This window comes from Adiantum capillus-veneris, chromosome 3 (assembly GCF_014529385.1).
Source record: "Adiantum capillus-veneris isolate H3 chromosome 3, ASM1452938v2, whole genome shotgun sequence".
Lineage (NCBI taxonomy): Eukaryota > Viridiplantae > Streptophyta > Polypodiopsida > Polypodiales > Pteridaceae > Adiantum > Adiantum capillus-veneris.
Genome location: NC_140933.1, coordinates 138,421,358 through 138,439,135, shown reverse-complemented (window position 1 = coordinate 138,439,135; position 17,778 = coordinate 138,421,358). Strand labels below are relative to the sequence as shown.

General features: G+C 38.4%; 1 pseudogene; it reads left to right on the top strand.

Annotated features, from left to right (window-relative positions):
* Positions 1–13,360: 13,360 nt before the first annotated feature.
* Positions 13,361–13,770, top strand: LOC147461798 (large ribosomal subunit protein uL15y pseudogene; annotated as a pseudogene).
* The last annotated feature ends 4,008 nt before the right edge of the window (positions 13,771–17,778 follow it).

Here is a 17,778-nt window from a genome sequence, read left to right as displayed (position 1 = left end):
GCTTCGTGGATGCCTCAGCTATTTCTGGTTGGGTTGTTGTAGAAGGTCCTGTCTCAGTTTGTTCTATTTGTTTTGGCTGTTCAAAACTTGCTTCTACCTGTTGCTTCTCTTTTTCCTTGGCTTCCTCGCCCTCCTTGGATTCAGTTGTTAGTGAAGGACTCGGGCCCTGCTTGGGCTTGGCATTGGATGGTCTTCTTGCTCTGTAGTGGGTGAAGTGGGTTTTGGAGACACATCCCCCTAGTCGTGATGTGACTCACCTTGTTTAGTAGCCTCTATTTGTCTTTGTTGTTTGACCGCTTCTTCTTTTGCTTTCCTTTCAGCTTCTTGAGCTTCTTTCAGCTTTAGAGCTTCTGCTTCCGCATACATGCACTCAAGAAAATCCTTGGGATCCTCTGCTCCTTTCCTTGCAGGGTTCTTGGTTCTGAGTTCTCTTATATCTCTTGGATTCCATCTTTCAGGGTCCTCACTTGTAGCTTGGTGGCTCCTTTTGTACGTCTGCTTTTCTCTTTCAAACCTTGCCTTCTTTTGTTGAGGTTCCTCTTGGTGTGCTGCTACTGCTTTCTTTTTCATTTCTTCAATTCTTGCTCTTCTTTCCTCATTGTGCGAGCTTTCACTACTATGAGCCTCATGGGAGCTTTTTGTAGATTCTTCATTTAACTTGTACACTCTCTTTGTTGAACGAGTGGTTCTTGGTGAAGGTTGAGCAGACACAATTCAGGTGTTTTGATCTGGGGCTGCTGGTTAATTATCGGCCATTCCAATAGCATGATATGCTATACTTGTCAGCACTTTTGGCGCGCCCATATATGTGATTTTTCCTTCTTTCTTTGTGCCTTTCAGTGTCGTAAGCACATATTGCACATGATCAATTGCCTGTCTGGTTGTCGACTTCAATACTTGGGTGAAGGTGGTTGAAACCGCATGGTTTAGGGTGGTATACCGTGGCGGTCTCTTTGATAAGAAGTGGAAGTGTTGATGGTATAGGAAAGCTGGTTCTTCCACTTGCCTTTGGATGAGATAAAAAAGGTGGCAGCAGCTGTATCTTTGGTAAAGGTGCCTGCTGTCTTTCTGTCCCTGGCCCACATAGTCATATCTTCACTTGGCAGCTTCAGTGCTTCGGTCACTATCTCCTTAGTAATTACCATTTCTACTTTTTGCCCTTGTTGGTCAGTGATTTAGGCTGACCCATCTTCCTTGATTGTGAAAAGTACTTCATATGCCTTTTGAAAATCCACGCCGCATGGTTCCTCGTTGTAGAAGTCTCTTAGGCCTAGCCTTCTGTTGGCTTCTTTGGTGTCTAGCTTTGCAGTTACATCATATATCTCCTTTGGTAGCATTTGTAGTTCCACTTGGTGTCCTTCTTCGCTCTTGAACCTGCCAGTGAAAACCGTGGTGTTGTTTTCTTCAAGCTGTTCTTTTGACAAGTAAGTTTCCTTTTCCGTTTTCACTGAACTTGGATCTAACTAGTAAGGTGGCAACTCTTGCAGCTTTTCTTTTTGGGACACCCTTTTCTTTGCCTTCTCGGCAACTTGCATTGCTCCCCTTATGTCTCATGTGAGACTGTGCTGTAAACGGACGCTTGTAGACTCCAAAAATCGCACGCAAAGAAGGCAGAGAGCTCTCTCCTCCAAGAGTGACTAGTAGAAATGAGGTGATTTTGGGCTACCTTGGATATCTATACTCGGATTTCCCAAATAATTTTTCCCCAAATTCCCCTGTTAGTCCTACCAGGCCGTAAAATCTTTGCTAGACTAAAAAATTTCTTCAATTGGATTCCTAAGCTCATTCTGCAAGAATTTGCGAAAGTAGGCCTTGGCAACCCAATTAGGCTTTCCGCTTCCATCGGTCAATTTGATTGAAATTTTTTGTGCCTATCCGTCTTGTCCTTCTGATCACCAGCGTATCTTCAGTTTCTCCATTTGAGCTCATTTGCTATTTATTATTAATTTTTGACATGTTTATTAAAGAAATTAAAGAAAATAATAAAATACGCTAAAAAAGCAAAGTGAAAAATCAACAATTAAGAAAATCCATTGAGAAACATTGCTTTATTTTTTTGGGTGTATTTTTCTATTTTTAAGTCCCAATTAAAAAAAATGATGAAAATAACCAAAACAAGACCATTTTTGATGATTTTATGATAGTATATACACTATTTACACTCATCAAGAAGATGTTCTTAGTTAAATTTTTCTTGTTGATGATTTTGTAAGGGCATATTACGTAATTTTGCAAAAACGCACACGTTAAAATTAAAACTTTTCCTTCCTCTTCAAACATTGCCCTTAATTACTTAGTTCCCTTTCACCCCTCCTAGATGGCGTACTCCGGGGCGACTGTGTGCACGGATCGAATAATTGTGTCTATGCATAGCCTTGTTGGCTCTATCATGCTTTGAAGATCAACGTAATTCAAACCATTATGCTGTGAAAGAGTTGGGTCTTGAGTAATTAACTCAAGGGTTTCTTATGTCGAGGTTTTCTTTTGTTGTCTTCCAAAGAGCAAGTCTTGTAGCTTGTGTGCTCTTTGCTCTGTTGTACCATCAGGATGCTTTGGCACACTGATTTCTTGAGCTGTTGGTATCAATAATGGTGGTTGTTGAGCTTTAACTCGCCATTTGTATCTTGGGTTTTCTTTGATGAATTGTTGTGTTTGAGTGTTTTGAGACTTAACTCTCCACTGCTTCATCGACTTTAAGGTTTGTGGAAAAGATAAGTGCTCCTTTTTCCTCCAAATCCATCTTGTTTTATGTTTCCCACTTGAAGATGCTTTTCTTTGTGTCTTTGATTTTGGAACCTTCTTCGGTAAGGTAGATGATGTCTTGGGCACCCAGATTTGAGACTGTTTGTCTTTGAGTTGTACTTTTGGTACCCAAATATGTATGACTCCTTGGATGCTACTTGTAGCATTTGCTTGTCTAGAGGATGAAGAAGATTAATTGCTTCGTGGTTTGTTCTCCTGGTAATCCCTTTTCCATTCCTCTTTGCTTGGTGCAATTGGAACAATGAGTTGTCCGTCTTTACGTGATAGCTTGAGTCGATTGGTATCCCAATGTGGTATTTCCTTGTACGTCCGCATCCATGAGATTCCAAGAATCATTGTTTCATTCATGTGTTCATATGGTAAGAATACAAACTGATGAGGTCATGAACATCCATGTACTATAGCCTTGGTTGGCTCTAACATTCATCAATAACCTGATGTCGTTTTATCTTTCTTTGCTTTGCTGCATGCATCTTTTCTAGCAATTCATTGGTTAGTGGGAAATTGTACTTCTTTAAACGACATCCACTAATCCAATTAGCCATTGGTTTACCATCTAGGATACACAACTTAACTGCTCCACTTGGGGATACATTTTCAATGATAAACAGTCCGTTTTCCTTTTTCTTAAACTTGGGAATGTGTTGATTAAGGGAATAGACTAAAACTAAGTCCCCTTTCTTGAAGATTTTTGTTACTAGATGGGAATCAAAAAACTATTTTTGTTTTCGCTTTTGCATAGATGTGAGCTACAGATGTTAGCCTTTGCTCATCAAGCTTTTCTAAATCTTTAAGTTTCTATGACAATTCATGTCCAGTTCACTCAAGATCCTTAGCTACCCTTAGTATCGACAATAGAAATTCTATCAGAAGTATGGCATCAAGACCATAAACAAGGCTAAAGGGTGTAGCATTTAAAGCTATCTTGAATGAAACTCTATAAGCCCATAGAGCGGCATGGAGATTTTTTCCAATCAGTCCGTTCTGAACTAATCACTTTAGTCAATACCGAGCTAAGAATTTTATTTGTATGCTCAACTTGTTCATTTGCTTCTGGGTGATAGAGAGCTGATTTGTTATGGGTGACCATAGATTCATTAAGCAAATACTCAATTACTTCATTGAGGAAATGAGTTCCCCTATCACTTACAATTTGTATTGGCTGTCCATATCTTGTGAACACATTCTCACACAAGAATGCGACCGTGGTTCTGGCATCATTCTTTTGGGTTGCTTTAGCCTGTGCCCACTTGGTCAAATAGTCCATAGCTACAATGATATATTGAGCTTAGGTTCTATAATCAGGTGGTTGTATTGGCCCCACAAAGTCTATACCCCATTTTGCAAAAGCTCTAGCCTCCATCATTGGTCTTAAAGGCATGCTATCTACACGGGTTGACATTTTTGCTCGTTGACATGCATCACACCTTTGAAATTATTCCTTGGCATTTGGAAAAAGTGTTGTCCACCATATGACTACCATTATAATTGCTCTTGCGGTGGCTTCACTAGAAAAGTGACCTCCAACTAATCCAACATGTGCTTGTTCTATAATGGGAATATATTTATCTTCATTTGCACAAAGACACAGATGTTGATCCTTTCCTCTTTGATACAATTGGTTTTCAATAAGAGCATAGTCTCTTGCTTTAGTTTCAATTTCTCTTTGACGGCGTTTACTCATATCCTCAGGAAATGTTCGGTTTGATAAGTAAGTAACTAGATAGTTACTTCAGTTTCAATTGCTCTTTGGTGGCGTTTACTCATATCCTCAGGAAATTTTCGGTTTGATAAGTAAGTAACTAGATAGTTACTCCACTTAGGAACGAGTGATATTTGAAATGTTCGGTTTGATAAGTAGGTAACTAGATAGTTACTCCACTTAGGAACGAGTGATATTTGAAACAATGTCACATAAGGTACGGGTGTGTGTTTCTAGCATTGAGGACATTTTTTTACAAATGAGTGAACATCACTCCTCATAGCTAGCCAAAATACTCCAAGTCTCAAGATCTGTTGCATAGTTTTTTGGTCTTTCGCAAAGTGAAGTTCCACTATGATAATATGTGCTTGAATTAGGTATTGGGTTTTCTCTTCAAGATTAATATATAAAATCAATATTTCATCTTGATTTCTTTTGTATAGCCTTCTAGCTAGTAATTGATACATAACCGATTGCTCAATTAATTTGATTGCAATAGGAAGTGGTATTTGCAAATCCACTTGAGCTATGGTCATCAAAGATACCATATTTTTTGACCATTGAGGTATCATTTCCATGGAGAACAGATATGCATATGGTAGATCATCTTCTACTCCCTTTGGTGGTTCTCCTGATATAATCCTTGACAAATGATCTATTCTTTGGTGAGTGGTGTCCTTTTTCACAATTATAGTGAAATCAAATTACAAAAGAATAATGAACCATCTCACTATTGTTCTTGTGTTGCATGGCTTGTTGACCAAGTACAATAAGGCTTGGTGGTCCACAAAGAACACAAATTTGTTAGCTAATAGGTAATGTCTATACTTTTTTACAACATAGATCATTCCTAATCCTTCACTTTCTGTGGTTGTATGGTTTTTCTCTGCCATATTCAACTGTCTACTAGCATAAGAAATAGGAAAATCAAATTTTCCTTCTCCTGGTTGAGCTAGTATGCACCCAATGGCAAAATTGGAAGCATCTACATGTATGTGGAATATCTTATTTCAATCTGATGCTTTCCATATCGGAGCTGAAGTGAGAGCTTGCTTTAGCTTCATGAAGGATTATTCACACTTATTAGTCCATTCAAAGAGTGTAATCAAGTTGTATATGTGTTTTTCAATTATAGCGTACATGTAAATGAATCGTCTATAATATCCACAATGTCCCATGAAAGCTTGAACCCATTTAACTGTTGTTAGTCTAGGCGATTTAGCAATAACATGAATTTTATCCATATCAGTAGCTATGTCATTTTAAGACACTATGTGTCCAATAATTTTTCCTTGTCTGTCCATAAATGTGCACTTTTTAAGATTTAAGCAAATCCTATAAAGTCTATATTTTTTGAATACCTTTTTGAGGTGTCCAAAATGATCAGCCCAAATTGATGAATGTACACATAGATCATCCATATATACTTCCAAGAAATTACAAAGGTATTCCTTAAAAGCACGGCTCATCAATCTTTGAAAGGTGGCAGGAGCATAACCAAAAAGGCATAACCCGATAGACAAAAATACCCCATTCAGTTGCGAAGGCAGTTTTATGCTGATCTTTGGGGTCAACCAAAAGTTGATTGTATCTCAAAAATCCATGTGAAAAGCTGTAAGCTTCTTTTCCTGCAACTCATTCTAAAACATGCTCAGTGATTGGAAGAGGAAAGTTGTCTCTAATGGTTGTTGCATTCACTTTCTTGAGATTGACACACACCCTTAATTTTTCATCATCTTTTGGGTACTATCACAATTGGAGACACCTAATCTGTGTGTTCAATTTATTAAATGAATTCGGATTCCTTTAGATTTTCTATCTCTTCTTTGATCTTTCTAGGAAATGTCTCATTATAAGTGTATGGCCTTTGTCTGCTTGGTTTTGCATCATCTCTCATAGGTATGGTATGTTGATAGATTTCTGGATCAACACCCTTGAGATCCTTGTAAGACTAAGCAAAGATACCTCAGTATTCTTTTAATAAGCTTAACAAAATATCTTCTTCTTATTCCATCAGGTCGATTGCAATGTAGCCAGGTCTAGATTCTTCTCCTGGTTCGGCTAGATCTATCTTTTTTGCGTTTTCAGGTCCTTCGTAGGACTCGCCCTGTTTTCTTAATTCCTTGATAGGTTGTTTGACTATGATTTTTAGGTCTTGGAGAGTATATTTCTTGTAATGGGATGGAACACTCATTACATCTTTACCCTCCTCCTCGGTGATTTTCATTTCAGTAGTATATATCTTCTTTAGAGATTTTTTAACTCTTGATACTTCTTTCTTCGTTCAACTCGTGTCATGGTTGAATCCTTGTCCTGGTATTTAGGTTTTGCTTGAGTTTCCTTTCTCGTTTTTCTTAATGTTTTTGATATTTATTGCTTTTCATTTAAAGGATATCTACCGGTGATTTTGTCTTTGGCACAATCATGTGCATCTATTTGCATCAGAAACTGTGTTCTACTAGAGACTGATGGCATAGGTCTAGCCTTCAAGTTTCTCGTGTCTCTTTTTTTTCTATACCATTTCTGTCTTCTTGGTTTCTGGTTTGGAAAGTCAAAAAACTTTTCCTCTCCTCCTTTCATGAGTAGTTTAGCTCTCACATGTTCCTTTTTCGACCCCGAATCATCTGAGGTAGTTGAATTGTCTTCTAACTCATCTATTGCATCATAGTAGAGGTTTGAAAAGACTTGTTGAGCTTTCATTAAGTCCTTGGATTCTTGAATTTTGTCTTCAATGTGAAGGGTTGAGATCATTTGTATGGGATTTATATCATAGCCGTCCTCATTGCAAAGTTGAGTAGACATAGAAGTATTTACACATACATCCATTTTTGCTAAAATTTGAGTCCACTCAAATGGCTCAAAAAAATGCTCTAAAAAGGGTTCAGGTACATAGGCTTCGTCTGTGCAATCCCTTTCTAAGATACATTCTTCTCGTTTAAAGCTCCCGTTTTTTGAGGCTTCGCACATCCAAATAGGTGTGTCTTTGTTCAACCAAGAAGGAAGCTTAGTTTCAGCCGAAGAGACTAAGTAAAATTATTGTATGGGCATTTTCATGACATCTCTATAAGTGTGATCCTTTAGATTAACCCTTATTATTGATTCCACTTGCGTCAAGTACAGATAATTGTTTCCCCAATCTTGGATGAGTTGTACTTGTCGCATGTAAGGTCTTTCCAAGATGATTTCATAATTGAGTTTCTTTTCAAAGTCCACTATTGCAAAAGTGTGTTGATAATCAATTCCACAAGAACTAACTATCACTTTCTCAAGCAGTCCTAAGGGTTTTTCGATGTGTCTATCAGCCAATTGCAATTTCATTCGAGTTTGTCTAATGGCTGGTTGCTCCCATGATTCCCATACGCTTTCGTGGCTGTGGCTATGCCTGCCCCACTATCCAGTATTGCCATGGTTTCTATATCATTATATCTCACTGGAAGGGTTGTGTTTCCTTTTTCCCCTTTGTAGTATTCTCCAACTTTTTTCATTGGAATGGATCTAATCTCTTTGTTATCCATTTCGACTTTCAAATTTCTCAAATTTTTTGCAATTAGCCTTGTTATCCCCACCTTCTCTAGAGTTTTTTGTAAATAATTTCATAAATATAGTCTAACTTTTAACAGTTCTCCTAAAGTAAGAGTGCATTGGATGGGTGTAGACATGATTGAATGGATGTTGTCTACCTCTAGGGTCTATTCTGCTCTTTTTATCTAAGTGGTTTTACACACTATGGATTCATCTTCGTTATCTCCCAAGTAAGAGGGTAGTGTTTTTAGAGTCATTGGTTTAGACATTCCTGAAGCTTCAGATCCGCAATCCACATACAAGGATTGTACATCCATGTCTATATCAGGAGGTAGATTGTCTAACCAAACTTCCTCTATCGGAGCTGACTTCAGAGTTAGGCTCCCATCATTAATCTCTCTAACCTTTTTTCGTAAGTGTCCTGGAAAATCTTCTTCTATGAATGGAATTCCATCTAAGGCATCTTCACTGTCAAGCACATCTTTAGTTTCAAGGTGGGATTCTACCACCACTTTGGATTTCTCTTTACTGGTTCCTACCACAAGCTCCTCAGGTTTTGCCATACTCTCGAGCTTGGGTTTTTGTTTTTTCAGCATCTCTTGAGTAATACTTACCAAATTTTGATAAGCTTCAAGCTTAGCTCCTTCCATATCTGGAGAATGATAGTTTTTCCATTTGTTTTCCATGTTTTGGCATGCTTTAAGTCCTGCTTCGTAAGCTTCCAAGGATGCATTAATTGGCTCAAAAATGTTATCTACCAAAATTGATCCTCCAGATTTTATTGTGGTTTCCTTGATTTCATTTCCAGTTTCTTTCACATTTTCTTGAAATAGTCTTTGCTTTCTCCTCTATTTCAACCCTTTGTTTCTGTTTTCTCATCTCATACCTTTTGCTTCTGCGTCTCTTGGTCTTTTGAGAGAAAATTTAGTATTCTCCTAATCATTAGAGGAGTTATGTTTCTTTTTCTTAGCCTGGGATTTGGTGATTACTTTGATTGGAACAATAGGTTCACTCTCTGATGAGCTACTAGGTATCACTTGGACTACATGCACTACTGCTTTACCCTTGTTTAAAGGATTTTTTGGACAATCTTCAGGGAAGTTTCCTCCCTTTTTGCAACATTGTATACAATAAGCTTCAACTGGCTTAAGATTCTTGTTAGGCTCTGGGCATTCATTTTTCCAGTGATCATCTGCACCACAATTATGACAGTTCCATGTTCTTGGCTTAATCATGCGTCTTGCCATCGGAGGCCTAACACCTTGATTAGCTACATAGTACATCATTGTAAGGTCTGGTGTAGTATAAGTCAAGGTTCTTCCATCGGTGGTGGATGTGAATTATACCAATCTCCTTCTAAAATTAATGTAGATGGACTAGACTCAGCATAGGGTGTAACATGCACTAGTGCTTGTTCATCTATCACTCCCTCTGAATGCATGTACTTTACACGCACTGCATTATGTCTAGGATATGAAGGTTGTTGACCCAACACGGGTTGAGGTCTTTCCATACCCATTGGTGGTATTTGAGCTGGGGCCATATTAGGTTGATATCTGTACATGGGTTGTCCTTGTCGCCTCATAGGCACATATTGAAAATTCCCATCATACTTTGGTCGGTAATAACACTCATTGGTCTCATGGTTGGTTCATTTACCCTCGATTACATACCATTTTTGCGGCCTAATTGGTTGTCCCTGTTGAGGTATCCGTTACCCTGATCCCCTCATAGGTGCTTTTTGCATGTTATTCATCATTTCATTCGTCCTGCTACAGCAACAGTTCCCACTTGTGTTGGTTTGGTGAATGCTGTTTTCTTGTTTTGATTATCCTTAGGAACATCTTCTTCATTGAAAATATCACGATGTCTCCTAAGCCAATAGCATCTGACACACACTCTTCTAGGGTCGTATGCTTCTTGCTATACAATATAGCATGAAGCTCTTTGTTTAGCAGTCCCTCTAGAAACAATGATACTAATCTTTCTTTTGCAGGTATTTCTAGTTCTGGACATCTTGCAATTTATTGTTTCATTCTAGTTGCACAGTCCCTAATAGATTCACCTTGTTTCTGTTTGAAACTATAGATTTGAGCCATAGTATTATGTTTGATCCCCATTTTGAAACATGCAGCTACAAATCCTTGAGCTAATGTATTTAAGTCCATGATTGACCTTGGTGGAATGTTTTGGAACCATGTCAGTGCTTTTCCTTCTAATGTCATTCCAAATCCCTCAAATCGAGTATGGAAATCAAATATGCATTCTGCTCTTAGCACTTGCTTAAAGCTTGCTAAGTGGTCATATGGATCCCTAGATCCATTCTATTTTTTGATCCATTTTTGAAAATCCACTGGTCTGACACGTCTATTTGGTTCAACTCCCATTCTCCTGGTAGTTGGTTCTGTTTTGAGTCCTTCAAACCAGTCTATTGGAAATAATGACTCATGCAGCCTTGGACTGGCTTTAGTGTCACCAGTCTTTCTTCGTGATGAGGTAGTTTCACGTTTCTTAACATTCATCTCAAAAAGATCTCTCTTGGAGTTCATCTCTTGGAATAGTTTCTAGTTCTTGGCCCAATATCCAATCTCTTATGGAGTACTCCTCGTATTTGTTTGTTCCACCTCCTCAGGACTCATCATAACAAAGTTATTGTTATAAAAATCCCTAAATAGGTAGGTTGGTAGATCTGTTGAACCCTTGTCTTTGATTTTGAAGATATATATGATCTTCATGGGTGTTAACTATCCTGATTTGGCATGAGAAGTCCATTGAAGATCTTTAACATTTCTATCCTCCCAACAATAGACTCCGATCCTAGGATTATCCATGCTAAGCCGTTTCAAAGGCTTCAAAACAACTTGATCGTATCCCTCCAATTCTAGAGTTGGTGGTACTTTTTTTGCCGCCATATGTGGAATTATGGTATTTAGTTCTAACCCCTATTTTTCTATCACATTAGGGTTTTTAACTTGTAAATACTGAGTTCCATTTTTATCTATGTACATTGTTTCTTGTTTGTTTGCCCTGATTTCCTCTTCACACTCTTATGTCATGGTCATCAATGCGAATGGCATACTCTTCATTAGGATCCAGGTAAACCTGATTTCCATGGCGATTAGTCTTATAAAAGGTGAGTATATGCTTATATGGCACTATCGTTCCAGTTCTTGAATGAGTCGAATAGGAAGACATCTCTGAAAAAGTGTCTGAAACATCTTGAAAGATAGTGTCCAAGTGACCGCCTTGATTCACACTCTCTTTGGTGGATACTCTACTAGCGGTCTCTCCAAATATGCCTTGGGTTGCTAGTATACGACCAGATCTAAGGTTCAGATAGACTTGTGAAGCCCTGGATAGAGTACTTACCGTCGAATTGACTTGTTATCAACTTCTTCCACTTGACGTGATTGTAACTTCTGTCAAGCTTTCAATTTCTTGTCTGCAACCTAATTCCTGTATCAGTTTTAATCAAGTTAGCTATTCTTTCACAAAGACTGTATAAGTTTTGCTCACTATTGTGACTGGTCTATGTGTATCACTTCAACTTGTGCTAAGTGAGTTGGCAATTGAGACTTTCAGATTCTACTTTTGCAAAAAGCCAAAGGACTAATCTGCAACCTAGAAACTGAGTGAACATGTACTAATTTGGATCCGTTTGAACCCAACATTTAAATGATGGCCTTGTATTAGGTTGGTCTAACACTGTACAAGTTCAAAAGTCCAAAATTCTGTCTCTGTGTATCAAAAGTAAATAATCGTGATTATTTACTTTCCTCAATGTTTTGCACTTTTTGGCTTGTTTTGCCAAGTAATCAACTTGTTAAGGTCTCTGGACAAGTTTCACTGAGCTTGAGAAAAATTTATCCAAGTTATCAACTGTTTCGTGTCCGCAGACTTAGTTTTTGAGAATCTGGCTTAAGTCTCACTTTTATGATCCAAATTTGATTTGTGTAGTCTACTTGATATGCTTGACCTTGTGGTGTTCTCAAATATGCAAAATAATCCGATTTTGTAGTAGATGTCAAGAATCGCGATTATTTACAACTGGTATTTTTATGCAATTTTTTTGCAACAATGTTTACATAGATTTGTTAAGCAGATTAACTTAAGCTCCCTAGCCAAGTTTCATTAAGTTTGGATTATCCCTGTTCAAATGGTTAACAATTTTGTGTCTGCAGACTGACTTTGCAAGTTTGGCCACAATTCTCACTTCAATGATCCAAATGTTACCAAATTTGATTTGTGGGCTTAACATAACATGCTAAAACTAGTGGTATGCTGGGTTGGTCCAAAAAGTTGAAAAATGGGACAAAAGTAAATTATTGTGATTATTTGCTTTTGGTAAATTTTTATATCCTTTTGGTCAACTGAGCATGTACACTTGTTTAATACTTCAATTTAAGCCTATGAGTCAAGTTTCTCTCAGTTTGAACGAGAGTTTTCCAATTTACACTCAAGTTATCGTTGGTCATACAGATTTAAAATTGTACCAAGGCTTTGGTCAGTTTGGTGATCCCATCTATGGTCCTTTACAAAAGATGTTTGTACACATGCATAGAGTCTCTTGTATCAACCTTGGTCACTTTTGAGCTGAAAGTAAATAATCTCGATTATTTACTTTCGGCCTAAAATAAGAACTTTTTTCAACTTTTTCAGTGGACAATCTTTTATGAGCTATTTTAAGCCTCTGAGTCAAGTCAAAACTTAATTTGGCCTAAAATGTCAAGAAAAAGTAAATAATTTGAGTTTTTGCAAACTCTTGAAATTTTACTTCAAATATGTCCTTAAGCTTACCCACTGGTTCATAAAACTTTTAAAGCATAATCTCCAGCTGGATTCAGTGGTTGACAGTCTTTTGGTGCCGTTTCAAGCCGTAGGCCTAAAATTTTGCAACTTCACATAAATGACTCACAATTGATTCTTTTGGAGAGAGCAATGTTCTCAGATCCCACCTTGGATTCTACCTACCCTACTCCTAGTTTCTACTGCAATGGGGTTGTGGAAGGTATCCACAAACACTCATTTTCTTGTTTTTTATGGTTTTTTAAGCCTTGATCTTAAGAATTGTCTCGTCCACCAATCATTCTCAAAATCCTAATCTAATCCTACAATCCTAAAATCCTAAAAGATACTTAGCAAGTACAACCTACTTCCAAGCTACCTCTACACAGTAAAAGACGAAAATCTTAAGCTATGCGGTTTTAAAAAGAAAGTTTTGAGTCTAAGTGATCCTAGAGGAGATTAAATAAGAGAGAGAGAGAGAGAGAGAGAGAGAGAGAGAGAGAGAGAGAGAGAGAGAGAGAGAGAGAGAGAGAGAGAGAGAGAGAGAGAGAGAGAGAGAGTTCCTGGTTCAAGACTAGGGAGGCCGCCATGATGACTTGGTTAAAGAAGAACAGGAAGAAGAGGGGTCACGTCAGTGCAGGCCATGAAAGAAGTGGAAAGCTACACAGAAAGCATGCTGGAGGTCACGCTAATGCAGGAGGTATGCACCACCATCGCATTGTGTTTGACAAATATTACCCTGGGTACTTTGGGAAGGTAGATATCCGCTACTTCCACAAGAAAATAAACAAGTTCCACTGTCCCATTAATGTGAATGTGGATCGTCTGATCCGAAAGGAAAGGGGCCCTTGCTGGATGTCACACAGTTTGGGTACTTCAAGGTGCTAGGTAAGGGCGATGCTCCCCCCACTCCTCTGGTCGTTAAAGCCAAGTTCTTCTCTAAGCTCGCAGAGAAGAAGTTCAAAGAGTTTGGCGGTGCCGTCCTTCTCACTGCTTGAGGTCAGATCTTCCCTTTTATTAACGTGTAGGCGAATGACGAGGCTTTTTTTGCTTCTCAATAAAGGATTTTTGTATGAGGACTTGCAGAGATGGGTTTTGATGTCTTAGCAATGATTGAATGTAGCCGAGTTTCCCTTTATTGAAATAAGAAGAAGAAGAGAGAGAGAGAGAGAGAGAGAGAGAGAGAGAGAGAGAGAGAGAGAGAGAGAGAGAGAGAGAGAGAGAGAGAGAGAGAGAGAGAGAGAGAGAGAGAGAGAGAGGAAGCAGAAGTAGTTGCGGCATAAGCAGTCATGATGGTAAGTGCCACAATAGTGGATGTAACAAGCACGCAAGAGGCCACACCAACCCCATCGGGTGCTCCAATCGTGGGCGACGTGTGCCCAAGGACAAGGTTGTCAAGCGGTTTCTTGTAGTGAACATTGTTGAACAAGTTGCTGTGCAAGATGTGCAGGAGGCTTGCGTTTATGATGGGTACACACTTCCCAAGCTTTACGCCAAAATGCAGTACTGTGTTTCATGCGCCATTCACTCTCACGTTGTCCGTGTGAGATCCCGCACAACAAGAAGAGTTATGTTCGAGAGCCACCACAAAGGTTTAGACGCAAGGAGGATATGGAGAACCAGAATTAGTGTACCAATGTTCTTGCTGCTAGGAAGTAGAGAGGTGTGTAGTTAGGGCATAAGTCAGGAGAGGAAGAAGGCTCATGAATTACACACACACCCAAACCCTTCATCTTTGTTCTTGTCGAAAGATGGGTCGAGGTGATTGTGAAGGCATTGCATAAGAGGTGATTAATGCCAAGCTGTTGCATGCAAGTGGTGATTATCGTTTATGTCGACAATACCTTATGATCTTCATTACCTCTCCCACCCTTGGTCACAAAGTCCTCGTGACTGGGCCTCCTCTTTTGCAACTCACTGTGAAAACTCTAAAACACTCCGTAGTCCATGAAAACTATTTTTTTCAAGTATGTGATGTGAAGGATATTTTCCTTCTCCTCTTCGTTTCTCAAGTGTCATGATTACATGCTGAAGATCTTTTTTGTGAGCTAGACAAAATGGAGTCACTGACCCAAAAAAATTTCTCCCCAATTTCAATAAGGTACAATCTAGCACCAAAGATTGCAAATACATGTTGTTCATATTGGCTCCAACCTACCAATACGATCTACCAAATCTACTTCTTCTACAACTTCCCTACAAGTAGTTGCTATAATATTATGTACTGAGAAACCCTCCTCCCCCTCCACAACATTGTGCGTGCGTGCACATTTTTACTTCTCCAAGCATCTACCATGGTTTGAATATTGATGACCACAAGCCGTGATTGGAGGAGGGAGCATAACCTTGGATAATCAAGGAGTTAATATAAGGGTGGATGAATAAAGTCTTTATTAGGAATGCTCTAGAAGTTTAGAGACAATGATAGATAGACTGTAATATGTAATTTGATGCTAAATGTTTCTGTTATGATTTTAGTTCTATGTATCTTGTGGGGTTTTCCTTTCTTTTATGATTGATCGGAAAGGTTTGCTTGGGGTTTGCAATTCCTCATCGTGCAACCAAACATGGCTAGGCACATAACCATTTATGGATGACAATGTGGCCACACTAGTAATAGTCTGATGGTCCCTCGAGAGTAATTGGTATACTATATGAAATGCCTTCACAAAGCAGCCTACACATGGAACTCAAGCAAGCAAAGAATATCATTCAAGTTCAAGAGCTACCTATGAATTATGATGGACATGTGGCATTTGAGTTACCATCTTTTGATCTATTTGTGCACGAAATTATGACAATTGCAACATGTGAATTTACCAAGGAGAATAAGTTTGCACAAATAGAGTTTTGGCATATGCTCTGGAAGATGGTTCAGAAGCAAGTATATGACTGTGTATCAATGTGTGTGTGAACACATTAAAGGAAGAGTATGGCTCTTTTGCTTGAGACTATTATAATGTGTGTGAACACATTAAAGGAAGAGTATGGCTCTTTTGTTTGAGAATATTTGAGATGCAACATGGTTATTTTGCTACACTATACTCTATAGAGTAACTATTGAGATCTTGATCTAATCTTTTTCATTGCTTATGCTCGCTCGGTTTCTTGTCCGCTCGGAAGTACTCGCTCGAGGATTGGGATTCCTTCTTATGGTCTCAAATCTCACTTTAGGTCAAGTGCAAAAACCACGATTATTAACAGAAGTGAGTTTTTGACGTAGTCATTTTCAACTTAGAATGCATCTGAATGCTTAGCAATGATGCCCCAATACCCTGTCTATACTTATTTTATGATTTTGAAGCTTAAATTTCTACTTATGATGAAATTAGGTAGCGGCTCAGCGATGCCAAAAGCTACGGATTACCATGAAATGCTTACGTCAATGTGTAGAGCTCTTACTTGAGGTTACAACGCAACATACAACATTGCAATGTGACAATTGGGGAGGGAGTAGGAGGCGCGAGAAGGAGAGAAGTGAGCGCTGCTATCTCACATTGTGTTTCTATTATCCAAAACTTGTAAAATACTTACAAAAATTGGCTGTTATACCTTAGCAAAGGTTTCTTTGGTCAAAAACTAATAATTTGGGAGCTCTAACTAAGGATAGATTGATACAATTTGGAAGCTTATAGCCATGGATCATCGATTACAATATCCACTTGGAAAATAGGAATTATAACATCCTCGATTCATCAAAATAATAAGTTTTTTTACAATAAAAGCTCTGAAAAATGTTATCTGAGTTAGCTTGCAGCTAACAACTATGCTGCAGGGACCCCGAGTTTAGGCCACCTCAACATAAACCTTCGCCTGTTGGGTGTATCGAGTGGATACAATCTAAGTTGAGAAAGGAAATTTTTGTCAAGAACCAAATATTATGTATGAACTTACATTAAGACCAACAAAGAAAACGTGGATAGTTAGAAACATACTACCCTTAGTAATGGCTACATGATGTTTCAGCATTGTTATGTTCAATGTGTGGGGTCGTCACTGTGAAAACAACAACCATCATTCTTATAGCCCGGTGCCTTGGAAGTTATTTTTTGACTTATTTGGAAAGTCACTGATCTACAATCCTCGTCATCTAAGAATTTTTGTACAATGCCTACAACAAACCCCAATGCGTTGCGAATTGTGCAAATATACATAGCTCAGTTGGATGGGACACACCGGATGTGTTTCCACAAGAATCCTCTTACTTTGACGATTACTTCGGGTACATGAAGACAATTATTCATTCCAAAATGGGAGTACCAGTGACAAACAAATCCCTTACTCAACAATGGTATAACTCACACACCAAAGACAAAATGCAAAAACAACAACCATCATTCTTATAGCCCGATGCCTTGGAATTAAAGTTATTTTTTGACTTATTTGGAAAGTCACTGATCTACAATCCTCGTCATGTAAGAATTTTGTACAATGCCTACAACAAACCCCAATGCGTTGTGAATTGTGCAAATATACATAGCTCAGTTGGATGGGACACACCGGATGTGTTTCCACAAGAATCCTCTTACTTTGACGATTACTTTGAAAACATGAAGACAATTATTCATTCCAAAATGGGAGTACCGGTGACAAACAAATCCCTTAGTCAACAATGGTATGGTTGTTTTTTCTATGGTAGTTCTGTGTGACTTGCGCTTCCACGAGCTTTAGAGAGAGAGAGAGAGAGAGAGAGAGAGAGAGAGAGAGAGAGAGAGAGAGAGAGACACCAAAGACAAAATGTTTGAACCAAAGATAAAAAAGGACTATTGGGATCACCCTTCCGATATACTTAAGGAATGGGCCAGCTATGCCCCACTGGTAGAAGGATGTCATAATGGATATTACCGAGCGCATTATGTCAGGGCTATTAGGATTTATTAGAAATTTTCAAAAAACTTTGTAAACTTTTTGAAAACCCAACAATATTGTGGTACAGACATTGGATTAATTTATCCATTATTCTTTTGCTTCTCTCTTATCTTGTCTCAATTGTGTATTCTATTTGA